This window comes from Macrotis lagotis, chromosome 1 (genome assembly GCF_037893015.1).
Source record: "Macrotis lagotis isolate mMagLag1 chromosome 1, bilby.v1.9.chrom.fasta, whole genome shotgun sequence".
Lineage (NCBI taxonomy): Eukaryota > Metazoa > Chordata > Mammalia > Peramelemorphia > Peramelidae > Macrotis > Macrotis lagotis.
The window spans coordinates 132455804-132471439 of NC_133658.1; positions in this window are offsets into that span (position 1 = coordinate 132455804).

Below are 15636 nucleotides of genomic sequence, written 5' to 3' on the forward strand. Positions count from 1 at the left end.
GGTTAAGGGGGGAAGAAGAGAGAGAGAGAGAGAGAGAGAGAGAGAGAGAGAGAGAGAGAGAGAGAAATGTGAAATTCAAAATCTCATAAAAATGATTCCTGAAAATCACCATTGCATGTAGTTGAAAAAATAAGTAAACAAAATAATTTTTAAAAAGAAAAGAAAATTCTTTCAAGCAATGAACTACTGCTCTGGGGAATCTTATAGAACCTTATAGCATGGTTGAAGTGGAAAGATCCCTGAATTTGGAGTTGGGAGAAAAATGAATTTGAGTTCTGATTCTGAAATTTATTGACTGTAATCCTTAGCAAATTATTTAACCTCTTTTGAATCTCAGCTTTATTCACAATAGGACAAAGATAATAATACTTATACTGCCTACCTTATAGGGTTTGTGTGAGAAAAGTGCTTTGAAATCCCTAAAATGTTTTATAATGTCGTGTCATTATTTCCTGAAAACATTAATAGTCACATTATAAGACATCTTAAGGTTGGGAATTCAAGAACAGAATCACAGATTTCAGCCAAAGAGGATATCAATAACTATAAACCCACATTTGCCTCCTTTCTCATGTTTAGAAAATGATTTTTACATATATCAAGTACATTTTTAAGGAAACAGGAGATAGGACTAGGTCAACTACATATACATTTTTTTTACAGCAAATTGAATCATTACAGTCATATAATAGACTGAAAAGTGAAGAGAATACACGATCCCACTGTGTTATTGTTTGTTGATGATAAAATAAAAACCTATTCACTAGAATGAAATTTAGTCTTAAAAAGTTCTCTCCAATCTTGAGCACATTTGTTAAGATCCCATTGCTAATGAATATAGATGCAAAAATATTAAATAAAATCTTAACAAAGCGATTACAGCAAGTTCTTAATAGGATAATAACTATGACCAAGCAGGATTTATCCCAGGAAAGCAGGATTGGTTAAATATTAGAAAAATTATTAGTGTAATTAACTATATTGATAACAAACCTAACAGAAATCATGATTATCTCAATAAATGCTAAAAAAGCCTTTGACAAAATACAACACCCATTCCTACTAAAAACACTAGAAAATGTAGGAATAAATGGATTGTTCCTTAGAATGACTACCAATATCTATCTGAAACTATCAACAAGCATTATATGCAATGGGGATAAGCTAGAGGCATTCCCAATAAACAAGGATACCCATTATTACCACTGCCATTCAATATTGTGTTAGAAATGTTAGCTTCAGCAATAAGAGAAGAAAAAGAAATTGAAGAAATTTAGAATTGGGAAAGAAGAAACAAAATTCATTCATTGCAGATGACACAATAATGAACCTAGAGAATCCTAAAAAATCATCTAAAAAACTACTAGAAATAATTAGCAACTTTGGCAAAGTTGCAGGATATAAAATAAACACTCATAAATCCTCACCATTTCTATATATTACTAGCAAGATACAGCAGCAAAAGCTAGAAAGAGAAAGTTCATTTAAAGTAACTTCAGACAATATAAAATACTTGGGAGCCTACCTGCCAAGGCAGACTCAGAAACTACGAAAACAACTATACAACACTTTTCTCACAAATAAAATCAGTTTAAATAACTGGGCAAATATCAACTGCTCATGATAAGTTGAGCTAATATAATAAAAATGACAATTCTACCTACATTAAACTACTTATTTAGTTCCTTACCAATCAAACTTCCCAAAATTACTTTAATGAGTTAGAAAAATTTGTAAGTAAATTCACATGAAGAAACAAAAAGTCAAAAATATCCAGGGGATTTAATGAAAAAAACTACAAAAGAAGGGGATTAGCCTCACCAGAGCTAAAATTATATTATAAAGCATCAATGATCAACACTGTCTGGTATTGGCTAAGAAATAGAGTGTAGATCAGTGGAATAGACTAGGTGCAAAAGAGTCAGCAGGACATGATTGTAGTAATCTGCTGTTTAATAAGCCCAAAGAGTCCATCTTCTGGAGTAAAAACTTTTTCTTCAATAAAAACTTTTACGAAAATTGGAAGTTAGTATGTCAGAAACTTGGATTGTACCAACATCTTACACCCTATACCAAGATAAGATCAAAATGGGTACAGGATTTAGACATAAAAGACAATATTATAGGCAAACTAGGAGAGCAAGGAATAGTTTACCTGTCATATCTATGGAAAGGGAAGCAGTTTATGACCAAGGAAGAGATGGAGAAAAGCATTAAAAACAAATGATAATTTTGATTACATTAAATTAAAAAGCTTTTGCGCAAACAAAACCACTGTAACCAAGATCAAAAGAAATGTAGTAAATTGGGAAAAAAATTTTACAACTAGTATTTCTGACAAAGGACTCATTTCTAGAATATATATATATATATATAGATAACTGAGTCAAATTTATTTAAAAAAAAAACAAACAAGCCATTCCCCAAGTGACAAATGGTCAAAGGATATGCAGAGGCAATTTCCAGATGAGGAAATCAAAGCAATCCATAGTCATATGAAAAATTGCTCTAAATCAATACTGATTGGAGAAATGCAAATTAAAGCATCTCTGCGGTAATAACTCACACCTCTCAGATTGGCCAATATGACCAGAAAGGACAATGATCAATGTTCGAAGGGATGTGGGAAATCTGAGACACACATTGTTGGTGGAGCTGTGAACTCATCCAACCTTTCTGGAGAGCAATTTTTAATTATGCCTAAAGGGCAACAAAAATGTATATACCCTTTGATCCAGTAATACTTTTACTGGGTCTATACCCTGAAGAGATCATGAAAAAGGGTAAAAACATTACTTGTAGAAAAATATTCATAGCAGCTCTGTAGTGGCAAAGAATTAGAAATTGAGTGAAAGTCCATCAATTGGGGAATGACTGAACAAATTGTGGTATAGGTATGTATGTTATGGAACACTATTGTTCTCTTAGAAACCAGGAGGGATGGGAATTCAGAGAAGCCTGGAAAGACTTGCATGAACTAATGATGAGCAAGATGAGCAGAACCAGAAGAACAATTTATACCCTAGCAACAACATGGGGTTGATGATCATTCTTAATGGATTTGCTCAGTTCATCAGTGCAATAATCAGGGAAAACTTTAGGGTATCTGTGAAGGAGAATACCATCTGTATCCAAAGAAAGAATTATGGAGTTTAAACAAAGATAAAAATCTATCATCTTTAATTTTAAAAAAGTTATCTCAAATATTATATGTTTGATATCTCTTATATTTTATTTTTTCCTAATGAATATGATTTTTCTCTCAACACATTCTATTTTCCTCGATGCATAACATGGAAACAATGTAAAGACTATCAGACTGCCTTCTTTGGGGGTTTGGGGGAGGGAAGCGAGCCTGGGGGAAAACTGTAAAATTCAAAAAATAAATAAATAAATATTCACTGAATTGAAAAAAAAATCACATAATATACCTTTACAAAAGCACTCACAGAGACAAAGCTATTCCAACCACCCTCTGATTAGTATTAACATCCAGTGAAACACAAATCCTAAAGTTGTATGCACACTAAAGATATTCACTGCTTTTTTTCCAAGAATGCTCTGTATGAAATCCCAAGGGAGATAATATTTCACATAAATAGTGAGGTCTTCTGTATGCTTCCATTTACAAATGACTTAGTACTGATTTTTTTCCTGCCCCTTAATATTATAAGGCATTCAAAATGAGATCTATAATTACTCAAAAGGAAGGAGCTTAACAACCCATACATGGAAGAAAAAATGAAATGGATGAAAATTGTCTCAATAGACAATAGACTCAATAGACTGAAGCGTATACTTGAAGGGTTAGGTTATTGAATGGTACATCAATACAGATATCTAGGATAGGTACTATAATTATACCAAGACTGAGACATAAGCACACTAGAGGAAAAGATTGAGTTGGGTGGCATTTTGGAAAATATATATAATGCTTTTAATGATCTCAAATTGCTCTCCACACAAAAAATCCTATGTTCTTCCATTGTTGCAGTGATTACTTGGTTTTTTTGGTTTGTTTTATTTTTCTGAATCATGGAACATCATGATCTCTGAAGAATCAAAGTTGATAGTTACCCAAAGGAAACCTGTAGAAATTTATGGTGTGTGTAAGCAGCCTATTGTGCACTTCCAGCTTTAACTTCTATATAAAAAGTAGCATAAGAAAGCCAATCCAGAAAAAAAATGGGTGATTAAAAAAGAAGGTGATGCATTGAAAGTAAATGAGAATGCGTATTAACCAAAGTGAAAAAAATAGCCCTAGGGACCAACCCTCTGACACAATGGGTTGACTATAGAAGATCTATGAGAAAATAATGATAGCTAGCATTTATATAGCATAGATTGCTTTACAAATCTTAGCTCATTTTATCATCACAATACTGTTATCATTGCTGAGGTAAAGAGATGAAGTGACTTGCCCATAGTTACAGTTAGTAAGCATCTGAGGCTGGTTTGGAATTTAGGTATTCTGACTTCAGGTTCAAAGTTCTATCCATTGCTCTCTTTAACTGAACAGAGAAACATAGAACATAGGTAATATTGGACAGAATAAAGTATGCATGGGTTGCAATTTGTACCTGTACAAGGAATTTATATGTTGATAAGATCACAGAATAATGTAAGTATTCAACAAACATCTACTAAACTCTACTATGTATAAAACACTAGAGAGAAAAGGAACAAAACTAAAATTCGATCAAATAAGTTCTTGTGCTCCAAGTGCTTCTGGGAAAGAGAGGATTAAAAATTAGAAAGAACAAGAAGACTTATGTGAGCCTTGTAGTGTCCCTTTGGGTAGTGTGAGTATCATACATGGGACTATGCTACAAGTTATTTGAGGTCTAAGGTACAGAATATACCAATTTCTGATAATTCTTTGTAACCAGGTCAATGGCAGCTACATTTCCAACAACACCTGAGACTCTCTTTCCCTAAACACTTGAGTGTGGATTTTAGCTAATTCCCTCTCCCTTTAGACCATTCAGCTTATCCTTTTAAAGGCTGTCCTAATTTATATTCTTTATTTATTGTAGGTAGGTTCAGTTGAGGGTTCCATCACTAGTTAATTAATGGAACTGCTTAGCTGCTGAAGTCAACAACCACAATACAAATTCTGTTCAGGTTCTTTCTCTTAGGATGATCTCTCTCAAATTTAACGTCCTTGTTTCTCTTGTTTCCTTGACCCTTTATTATTTGAACATTAAAGAAAGCATTCAGAAAAATACACAATTCAGGTTGATGCTAGAAATGGAAAAAAAAATGAAAATAAGTGAAAAATTTGAAAATAACAACCCCTGTCACAAATATGAATAGTTGAACAGCTGCATCAGACCTGGTGTTCACAAGACTTGACTTCAAATCTAGTATCAAACACTTATTACCTGTTGCAAGCTACTTAACCTCCATTTATAAAATGGGGATAATAATATAACCTACCTTCCAGTGTTGTTGTAAGATTAAATGAGTTAATATTTGTAAAATGTTTTGCAAACCTTGAAGCATTATAAAAAATCTAGCTCCTGTATTGACTATACCAGACAGATAGACAGACAGACAGACAGACAGATAATCTCATTCAGCATCTTTAATTTGTCACCTCTGTCTTTCAGGAGGTAGATAGCACAATTCATCATTGGTCCCCTGGAATCGTAGTTGGTCATTGAATTAATCATAGTTTTTAAATTGTTTACTTTCATAATTGTTAAAATACAAATTATTTTCCTGGTTCTGTTCATTCTTTTATGTATTAGTTCATTTAAGTCTTTCCAGGTTTATCTGGAACCATTCCTTTCACAATTCCTCATGGCACATTAGTATCCCATTACATATTCCATAATTTGTTTATGCATTCCCCAATCTGGGAACTGCCCTTAGATTTCAGTGAAATTTATGTACTATGTACATGCCCTCTGCTGGGGGAAAAGGAAGGAACTAAGACCCAGACTCATTCCTGGTTTAGGGTTCATTGCACTACTGTGATCTCCCTAGCTCTTTACTTAATCTAGAACTCAGTCTGCTTCCTCCTGTCCTAGTCATCTCTCTTCCAGTGTTGCTATTTTCCTTCTCTAAGCAATCCTTCTATGCTTAGTCTGTTCAAGGTCTACAATGACTCACTTCTGAATCATTCTGAATGCTCTCTCAAGCATATTCAAACTTTTTTCCACACATCTAAGGATGGAATACATTATATTGTTTACCAATATCAGTAACTGGAGCAAATGCTTATCTTTTCTTTTTATCTCTTAAATATCTTAAATAAAAATTATGTATAACTGGCAGCTGTGAACCTAAGGTAGCCATTCTCTAAAAGAGAATCCAAAATACAAATATGAATTGGAGAGGGGATTATCTGTATATATAGAAACTGATAAAACTTAGAGCTGGAGGGGATCAAAGTTATCTTAGTCTTAGCACATTAGTTTTGGGAAGGATCTTACAAATTATCTAAATCTCTTATTTAACAGATGAGGAAACTGAAACTCAGAAAGGGCAAGTGAACTATTCAAAATCATACACACAACTAATTACTTTCTGACTCCAAGACTGTTTTATTTCTGCCATATCCTTTGGTCATTACTTCCTAATCTGGTGGTCAATCCTTCATTAGGGTTCACATTTGCCTTATCTGAACTGGTCTTTGGACAATAGATACTACCATACCAAAAACCTTAGTGCTATTAAATTTAATAAATGATAGTATAATAGTATACCAAAATATTTTATTTCTAGTAATATTACAATTTTATTTTTAAAAGAAAAATAGGTTCAGTGTTCTATTAATGGTTTTAGTATTGAACTTTTTTAAATCATATTTTTAAAACTGAAAAGTTGCCAAGAATAACTAATGGGGAAAGGAAAATAGTATAGTGCTGCCTATACTCCTTCACCATTTTCCTCTACTCTTGGCCATGTGTGGATATGTATCACATATCTTCCCATGATTAGTCTATAAACCCTAAGTCAACTCTGGTCTCTGGGGAACAGTAGAGTCAGGTTGGGCAGGGGAGTATTCTGCCTGCCACTCTGGTACTTCAGGTCCATAAAGAAGGAAACCATCTTCTTCAGAAGGCAAGGGAATTCGTTGTTTCCTTTTAATTAGTCTGAGATACCTATAACCATAGTCTAGAAATACTTAGTTTTCCTAACAGCTAATATGTTATTGGTCATATGTATAGTGACTTTAGTTCCTGCTTCTCTGAACTAAAGTGAACTCAGTTTACTGATGTTCATCCCAAACCTAAAAATCTTCTCTCCAGCAGGTGGTACCCTTTTATTGGCAAGCTTTTGTGACTCTGTCTATGCTCTCTAATTTTTACTATTCATTCCTTTTGCTCTTGGGTGATTCAAATAAGAGGCAGCTTGATGATAAACAAAAAGTAAGTAATGAGGCCATCATTTCAAAAAGAGACTTTGGAGTCATCGAGTCATTATAATGAATGAGTAATTATTCAAGCAAGAAAGTGATGACTAAGTCTTTGAATGCTGTCATATAGCAAATTCCCAATTCCAAACTGAGCTAAGGGGATATTTTATGTATTTGCAAGGAGACTGAGGGAAGCTCAATGTTGATACAATCACAGGAATTATAGGTAGGGATGGACTCAAGTAGCTGAGCTAAAATTTGAACTCAGGTCTTTTAAAAAGAAAGTTAGTATTCAATTCACCACTCCATACTCTATTCCCCTAATTTTACAGGTAAAGAAAATGAGATCCAGAAAGGTAAAGTTACTTGACTAGTCATATAGTGAATCAATAGCAGAAATATAACTGACTGAAAAAGTTATGTGTCCTAATTCCAAGTCTGGTAGTCTTTTGACTGTAAATAATTTGTCCATTACACTTCATTCCTATTGTCTATCTACAGTTTTCCTTTCCACAGCACAACTTTCCCCCTATGGTGGACTAGGACTTTAAATTTTATCTTATTTTACCATCATCATTTTCTTTCACCTAATTATTTGTTACCTCTATGATATATTCTTTAGCCTACTCATTATTAAGGATTTTATTATTAATTCTCATTTGATTTTGAGTCTTTTATTTGGGGTCCCTGAACCAATGACTGTTTTAATTGAATTATAACCTATAGAGTACTAATTATTTCTGCATTTGTACATTTAATGCCATGCTAAAAAATAAATACATCATTTTCAGAATAATGTAGCTTCCTTCTTTATCATTTTTTACTTGTTTTATATTTGTTTTTGCTTTGTCATCTATCATTATCACAGCTCCTGCTTGTTAGGAGTGATTTGATACATAGTAAATTTTTCCCCATCCCCTCAGTATAGATTTTTTAAAAGGTGTTTTTGTAAGTATCAGATTATTGGGGATTTTTCTTATCTTTTTTAATTTTAATGGATCATTTAAGTAATTTAACTTAAAGTTATGATTTAGGGTTATATTTTTCTCCATTTATCTCTAATCTTGATTTTTTTCTAGTTATTAATTTTTCTTCTCCTACTATAAACATGGTGCCATATTTCTTCACTTACTTTAGCTTAATCTTTTTTAAGTTGACCCTATTTTACTTGCTTTCTTCCTCTCACTCCTGATTCTCTGCCCTATTTATTACCACCTTCCCAAAGGTGTTTTGGCCATCTCAGAAGTTTTCCAATTCTGCCAATTTAGCCCACTATGCAAACTATAAATTCTGTTTACTTGATTCTCATTTCTTTTTTAAACCCTCAGGAGCAGTGTGTTACGGTTTCATGCTCTCCTCAAAATCAATAAGGTCCTCTGCTTCATCAGGTGTTAAATCATTTTTCTTTGGTAACATTTATAAATAGATCTTGAAGTTATTTACTATATCTGGATGTCACATTTTCTACTGCTATGTAATGTTTTTCTTGTTTTATTGTCTATACTGAAGATGAGACTTTTTTCCTCCTGAGAAGTGATTTCAGTCTTTTCTCTTTGTTTTTCCCCAATGTTCACTTTCTGACTCCCTCCCTTCTGATGACCCAGATATACATCCTGTCCCATTTCCTTTACTTCAGCACAGAATACTACCAAAGAACTGGGTATCATAGTCTCAGAAAATTATTATAATTTGAAGTCTGAGTTCCCAATGGCAAAGGAAAGAAGGAGCAAGAGCTGAGGGTGCAGAGTTGTGTTTTGTTGAAAACTGACAAGATATGTTGGCTACTGAAAGCCTTACTACTAAGAGTTTGATGGGCATTAATGGAAGGTAGCACTAAATTAGACTAGTTGTATATATGTAATTTTGACCTTCCTTTGAAATTTAAGTATAGAAGACCTTGGAACAAATGAAAATGCTTTATCTTTGTTGTATAACTTCTATTTTTAGAGAGCTTTGAAAGGTTTCAGGGAACAGAGAAAATGTCTAATCCTCCATCAAGTTTGTCATGTCTTTAACAGCTGTCTTATGTACTCTTGTTTCATTTTCAGTGGGGACTTCTTAACTTTTTTATTTTATGGGCTCCTTTGGAAGTCTGATGAGGCCTAGCAATCCCTTCCCAGAATGATGTTGTTAAAATTCATAAAATAAAATATGAAGAATATAAAAAATCACTCATATTGAAATATGGTTATTAAAATATTTTTAAAGTCACAGGTAATTCAAAAGTATAAACCTTAGATCTTATTATAAAGAGAACTGAATCTTTTTCTGCATTCATGTTCATCATTTAAATGTTTATAATTGCAAAGCAAGAACTGGTTTTTAACAGTTACTTTTTAAGTCATGCAAAAAAATCCAAGTTAAACTACAATCCAACAAATCAAACAAATCCAACAAGTTAAACTAATTTGCATTTTTATTGTATTGAAATCCATAGCCCATATGTTGAAACATACAGTAATTATTTAAAGGTTTTATATTAACCATATATATTTATATACATATATATGTATATATAATTTCTCTATATAGAACTGCTCTAAGGGAAAAATGCTGAGATAATGACATTGCTCCTAAGAAACTATAAGAACAAAGGATTCCATTCTTGTAATGGGTCAAGTTCATAGCAAATGTCTTCAAACATGTTTTACAAAAGCACTGAGAGCTCCAAACTTCAGTTACAGCCCTGTGGCTATCATTTTATAGACTCCAAGTTAACTCCTGATTTATCATATAAATATATATTGCTATGATTTAGTTCCTCCATTGGGCAGATGTCTGACATTTAGAATATTGACATTTATTTACTTCCTAGCACTTTTATGTATTTTCTGTTTTTGTTTTTGTTTTTGTTTTTGCAAGGCAATGAGGTTAAGTGATTTGCCCAAGATCACACAACTAAGTAATTATTAAGTATCTTAGACTGAATTTGAACTTAGGTCCTCCTGACTCCAAGGTCAGTACTTGATCCACTGCACTCATTAGTTTTCTGTTTTTGTTTTTGCATTTTTTTTGTCTTTTCTACCGTTCTGTGACTTCTCAGAGCACAGAAAGGTGATCACAGAATCCATTTAACCCCTTTGCAATCCTCTTTTCTTTATGGGTTGCCATGGCCAAAGAATTATTATTTAGTGCCCAAACTCACATTCAGTCATACTTAACTAGGTTCATTGCTATAATGTCACAAATGATGTCATACTTCAAGTCTCTTCCAGCATGGTAGAACCTGACAGAATTTATACTCTCCTGGCAAAAATATTTCAAGAACCTAGGGTCAATTCAACAAGACCATCAAGAATAGGTTTTTGTAGAGATTGTGAATAAAGTACATCATAAAACCTTAAGTACTCTACAAACGTGAATGCTGAAAAAAATAAAAATATTGATTTAACAATGTCCTTTTGTTCTGTAGAAACCACACTTGCTTCCTGTGTAAGTGGTTTGCTTTTAACAAATTATTTGTCTCTTTTGCTAGAGCTCATTCATACCAGTAGCTTTCCACTGACTCAGACAACAGAGTGCCTATTTTCTGGTTAATCTTCAGGCATATCACAGCATCTACTCCTTTCTCTGAACTGAGATTCATTCCACCACAGTTTATTTATGCTACAAAAGAGAATAATGAGCAGTTCATTTTCTTCAATATAGTTGGCTTTTTTTTTAAAGGTCAGCTGGGCAAGGACACCAAAGTTGCTCAATAGATGATACTATTCATATTGATATATGGAATTCTGTGGTGCCTGCATTGACACCACAGAAGTAGAATTCTACACACACACACACACACACACACACACACACACACACACACACACACACTCACAAGACCCAGTAGTTCAACCTTCTGATGAGCTTAGAAAATTTTATTTGTTTTCATTTTTTTCCTGGCAAGATGTAAATCTCATTCATCCTCTCCTGGTTCACCTGTAGGGTGGGAAGGCTCAGGATAACTGAACTGAAAGGAAAAGAACTGAATTGAAAGGAAATAGTCCCCTTTCAATCTGTGCCAGCATTTCAAAAAAGATGTTAATCTGCTTCCCAGATTCTCTTTCAATATCATTTTTAATCAGTTGATTGATTGGGCTTTGTCTAAAGTTATAATTCTGAATTTAGAAAAAGCATTCAGCAGCAGGCAACAAGGTTTGTTCTTCCTGCAAAAATAAAGCTTATCAGGGGCAGCTAGGTGGTGCAGTGGATAGAGCACAGGCCCTGGAATCAGGAGTCCCTGAGTTCAGATCCAGCCTCAAACACTTAATAATTACCTAGCTGTGTGGCCTTAGGCAAGTCACTTAACCCCATTTGCCTTGCAAAAACCTAAAAAAAATAATAAAGCTTATCTGTAGTTTCAACAATAACAATAATAATATTTGTTATAGCACTTTAAAGTTTGCAAAGCACTTTACATTTTTATTATCTTATCTGAGTCTCACAACAGTCTCAGGAGGGCAATGGTATTTTAAATGAGGAAATTGAGAGAAACAGAGGTTAAGCTAATAAGTGTCCAGGAAAGGATTTGAATTCAAATCTTCCTGACCTCAAAGCTAGCACACTATTCCAATTAGGTGCTATGTAGTAGTTTCTTCTATGATGTAGGTTATGCTCTTCCTTAATAGGCATTAAATATTACTACCCTCCAATACCCTGAAATCCAATCAGACATGTCTTCTTTTACTTCTTCATTCAAGAAACTATCTGTGCCTTTGCAATGTTACTGAGCATGCAATGCATTTCTTTCTTTCTTTGATCTTGTAGCATCTCTTCCTTTATATTTGTCCCAGCCATTATCTTCTGTATATAGTCTTTCTTAATCCTCCCAAATACTAGTGCCTCATCCTTTCCAAACTACCTTGCATTTACCCCTTTTGTCTACATTTGTATTTATTAACTTTATATTTATACTTTTTTATATTTTAATAATTTTTTCAATTAAGCAAAAATCTGCCTTGTCTCCTAAACATGGATGAACAAAAGCAATGAATGAAAGAAAGAAATGAAAATGAAAGAAAGAAAAGCAAAACTTCTTACTAACATGGATAGTGAAGCAAAAGAGATTTATACTCTGACCTTGTCCAAAGAAAAATACCTTATTCTGTATTCTGAGTCTTTCATGTTTACCAAGCGGAGGGCAGCATTTTTCATTGGTCCTCTAGAATCATAGTTGGTCGTTACACTAATCAGTTTCTAATTCTCTCAAAGTTATTTATCTTAGCTATATTACTGTCTGGTTTCTAGTGTTCTTTGAGTGACATACTTGGTACTAGTCATCATTCCCAGTGATCACAGACCTCTCCATATTTATACGCTTATGAGGGTCCTATAAATGACTCACTATGACCTTTTTCTTGGATTTTTCCTATCAGAATTCAATCATTTGAATTTTCTAGATCTGTTTGGAGGAATTTTGTTTTTGGGAGGAGCTCCTCTCTATATTGTTTTCTAGTCCTCTCTCATTATAAATACTTTTCCTCCTCCTCCTATATGTTTTTGTATATACTTATTGTCTCCCCATTTAGAGCATAAGTAATGTATAAGCAATGGTTCTATCATTCTTTCTCCTTATATCCTCAGAGCCTAGACCTATGCCTGCATATAGCAGAGGTTCAATAGATTTGTACTGATTGATTCATTGCTGTGGTCAAAAGAAATCCATCCCTTGGTCCCTGTTCCTTTGTTGGTGAGCCTCCTCCTTACTTAGCTGGTTTGACTAATAGAGGGAAGACAATCTGTCAACCTTGGGTGCAAATCAAAGTCATTTTAGCTTCTGGGACCTGCCAGAGCTTAGGCTCTAGCATCAAAGATTCTGAGAACTCATGATAAGGTATCAGCATCAAACTTTAGAAGACAGAATAGCTATAACAAAAAAAGAGAATGTGAGAAAGCATAATTAGGTACTTTGTGAAGTTTGAAGAAAGAACATTTCTGCCTACGTCAATCAGAGGAGATTTTATGGGAAAAGTGATCAGTCTGGAAAAGTAGTTAGAATTGTAGGTAAAAGAAGCTTTCAAATATAGGTTATAGAAAGAAAAAGTTAGAAAGTAGGAGAGTTTTGCCTACAAATAAGGAACAGAGTGTGTTGGCTAGTGTAGAGCATAATTGAGAAGGAATAGTATGAAATGAGGCTGAAATTGTATTGAAACTTGAAATTATGTAGTTAATTAGCAAATTTCATATACTAATAATAATAATGGTAATTCTTACTTGTGAAGGCAGTGAGACATAATAGAAATTCAGCCTTGGCATCAGGAGATCCTGAATTCAGGTCTTACCTCTGAAATGTACCCCATCTATATGAAACTGGGCATGTTGTTTAACCTTTCTTGTCTTCTTCTTTTCTCCTGGAAAATGAGGGTGCTATACTACATGGTCCTTCCAACTCTAAATCAATGCCTCTATGCCCTGGCTTTAAGTTTTACCTCTGATACACACTGAGGGTGAGGGTGTGTGGACCTTAGCAAATAACCTAACCACTTAGGGCCCTGAGCAAGTCTCTAAGACTCTAAGTTGCAATGTTGATAATATCTGCATTCTGAGAGGGAGTTTTCTTCCTAGGAGTTCTCTACTCCCTGAAATCACAGGTAAACTGCCAATGATTTTTTTAATTATATACAACTTTAAATTGTATACAAATCATATTCAATATGATATTCTCCAAACAAATAATATTATTCTCATTTTGCAAATGTTAAAACTGAGAATCAGAGTCACACAAACTATTCAATACCAGAACTGGATTTTGAATGTAGGTCATCCTATTTCCAAGTCCAGGGCCATTTTTACTCAAATATTAGGAAGGAGAATGCTTTATGGAGATACTTATCTACACAGGATGAATGAGTAGAGCATGTAAAGTCAGCAGAACTGAGGCATGGAGTCAAGATGGCAGAGTAAAGGTAGGAACTCCCATGAACTCTCCCCCAAACACTCCAAATACCTTTAAATAATGACTCTAACCAAATTCTAACCAAACCATTATTATTAGTAGTATATGAAATTTGCTAATTAACTACATAATTTCAAGTTTCAATACAATTTCAGTTCCATAAAAAGAAACAATTTTCTAGCCCAGGACAACTTGGAAGATTCAAGGTAAGGGTCTGTTACACCAGGGTTGGAAAGGACCTGCAGTGCAGCCCGGGCTGTGGCAGAAAAAAAGCAGCTCCAGTCATCCAGGAACAGACCACAGGGTGCCTGGGTTTCTGGGGGCTCCTAGATCCAGTGGCATTAGGGATGGTTTCCAGACCTCTCAGCCCAGGGATTGCCAAGAATGACTTGGAAAGTCAGCAGGAAAACTCTGCCTCACCAGAGTGAGAACTGAGGTCACTCCAACACAGCCTCAGTGAAGTCTGGCCCCGGGAAACTAGAAGCAGGCCTGGGGAGTCATCCAGCAGGGAGTCACCCCAGCAGCTGTTTCCAGAGTGCTCAGTCCACTGACGGTGAGAGGGTCAGGGGAGATTTCAGGGGTCTCTTTGCTATCAGGCAGTGTGACAGTTGGACAGAGGAGTAATTTTGCATAGAGGAGGCCACAATATTCCTATTAAATTCAATATACATTTATTGAGTGACTACAAATCTTGTTGTTTTTGCAAATGCCTATACTTGAGCAAAATTATTTTGAAACCTGAGGGAGAGATGGATTAAAACAAGAAGGGCCTGGGGTGGATAGGTAGCACAGCACAGCAGGACTCTGCTACTTTACCCATACTCAGAACTGGGTCACAACCTGGGCCCTAGTCTCACGAAAAGGAACAGAAACCCAACAGATATTATAAAGCCTGCAGCAGAGCAAAGACTCTCCTCATGGTTCCAGAGCAGAAAAGAGTGCTTGTGGTCATCCACAGACCAGAGGACAGGATGCCAGTGAAAGAGCTGTCAAAAGTAGGGGAAGATAAGATTGGTACATGTTTTACAATAAGGTATACATTCACTGCATGGACTGATAGACCCATCTTATGGTCATGAACCTTTCTTACAGGTAACATTGAAAACATGCTGATATAATAGTCCCTTTCACCTGGTCGTCATGGGGATTCACCTTTTAATGCTGTAACTGATTTCTGCAGCTCAAAAATTCTTCTTTAAAGTTCCTAAGTCTTCATTTCTACATAATAAAATAGGATTATAAACTATATCCTCTATATCACAGGAAGCAGAGACATAATAGAAATCTAGCCTTAGCATCAGGAGGACATGAATTCAAGTCTTACATCTGAAATGTACCCCTATTATGTATATATCTATATGTTCACACACACACACACACACACACACAC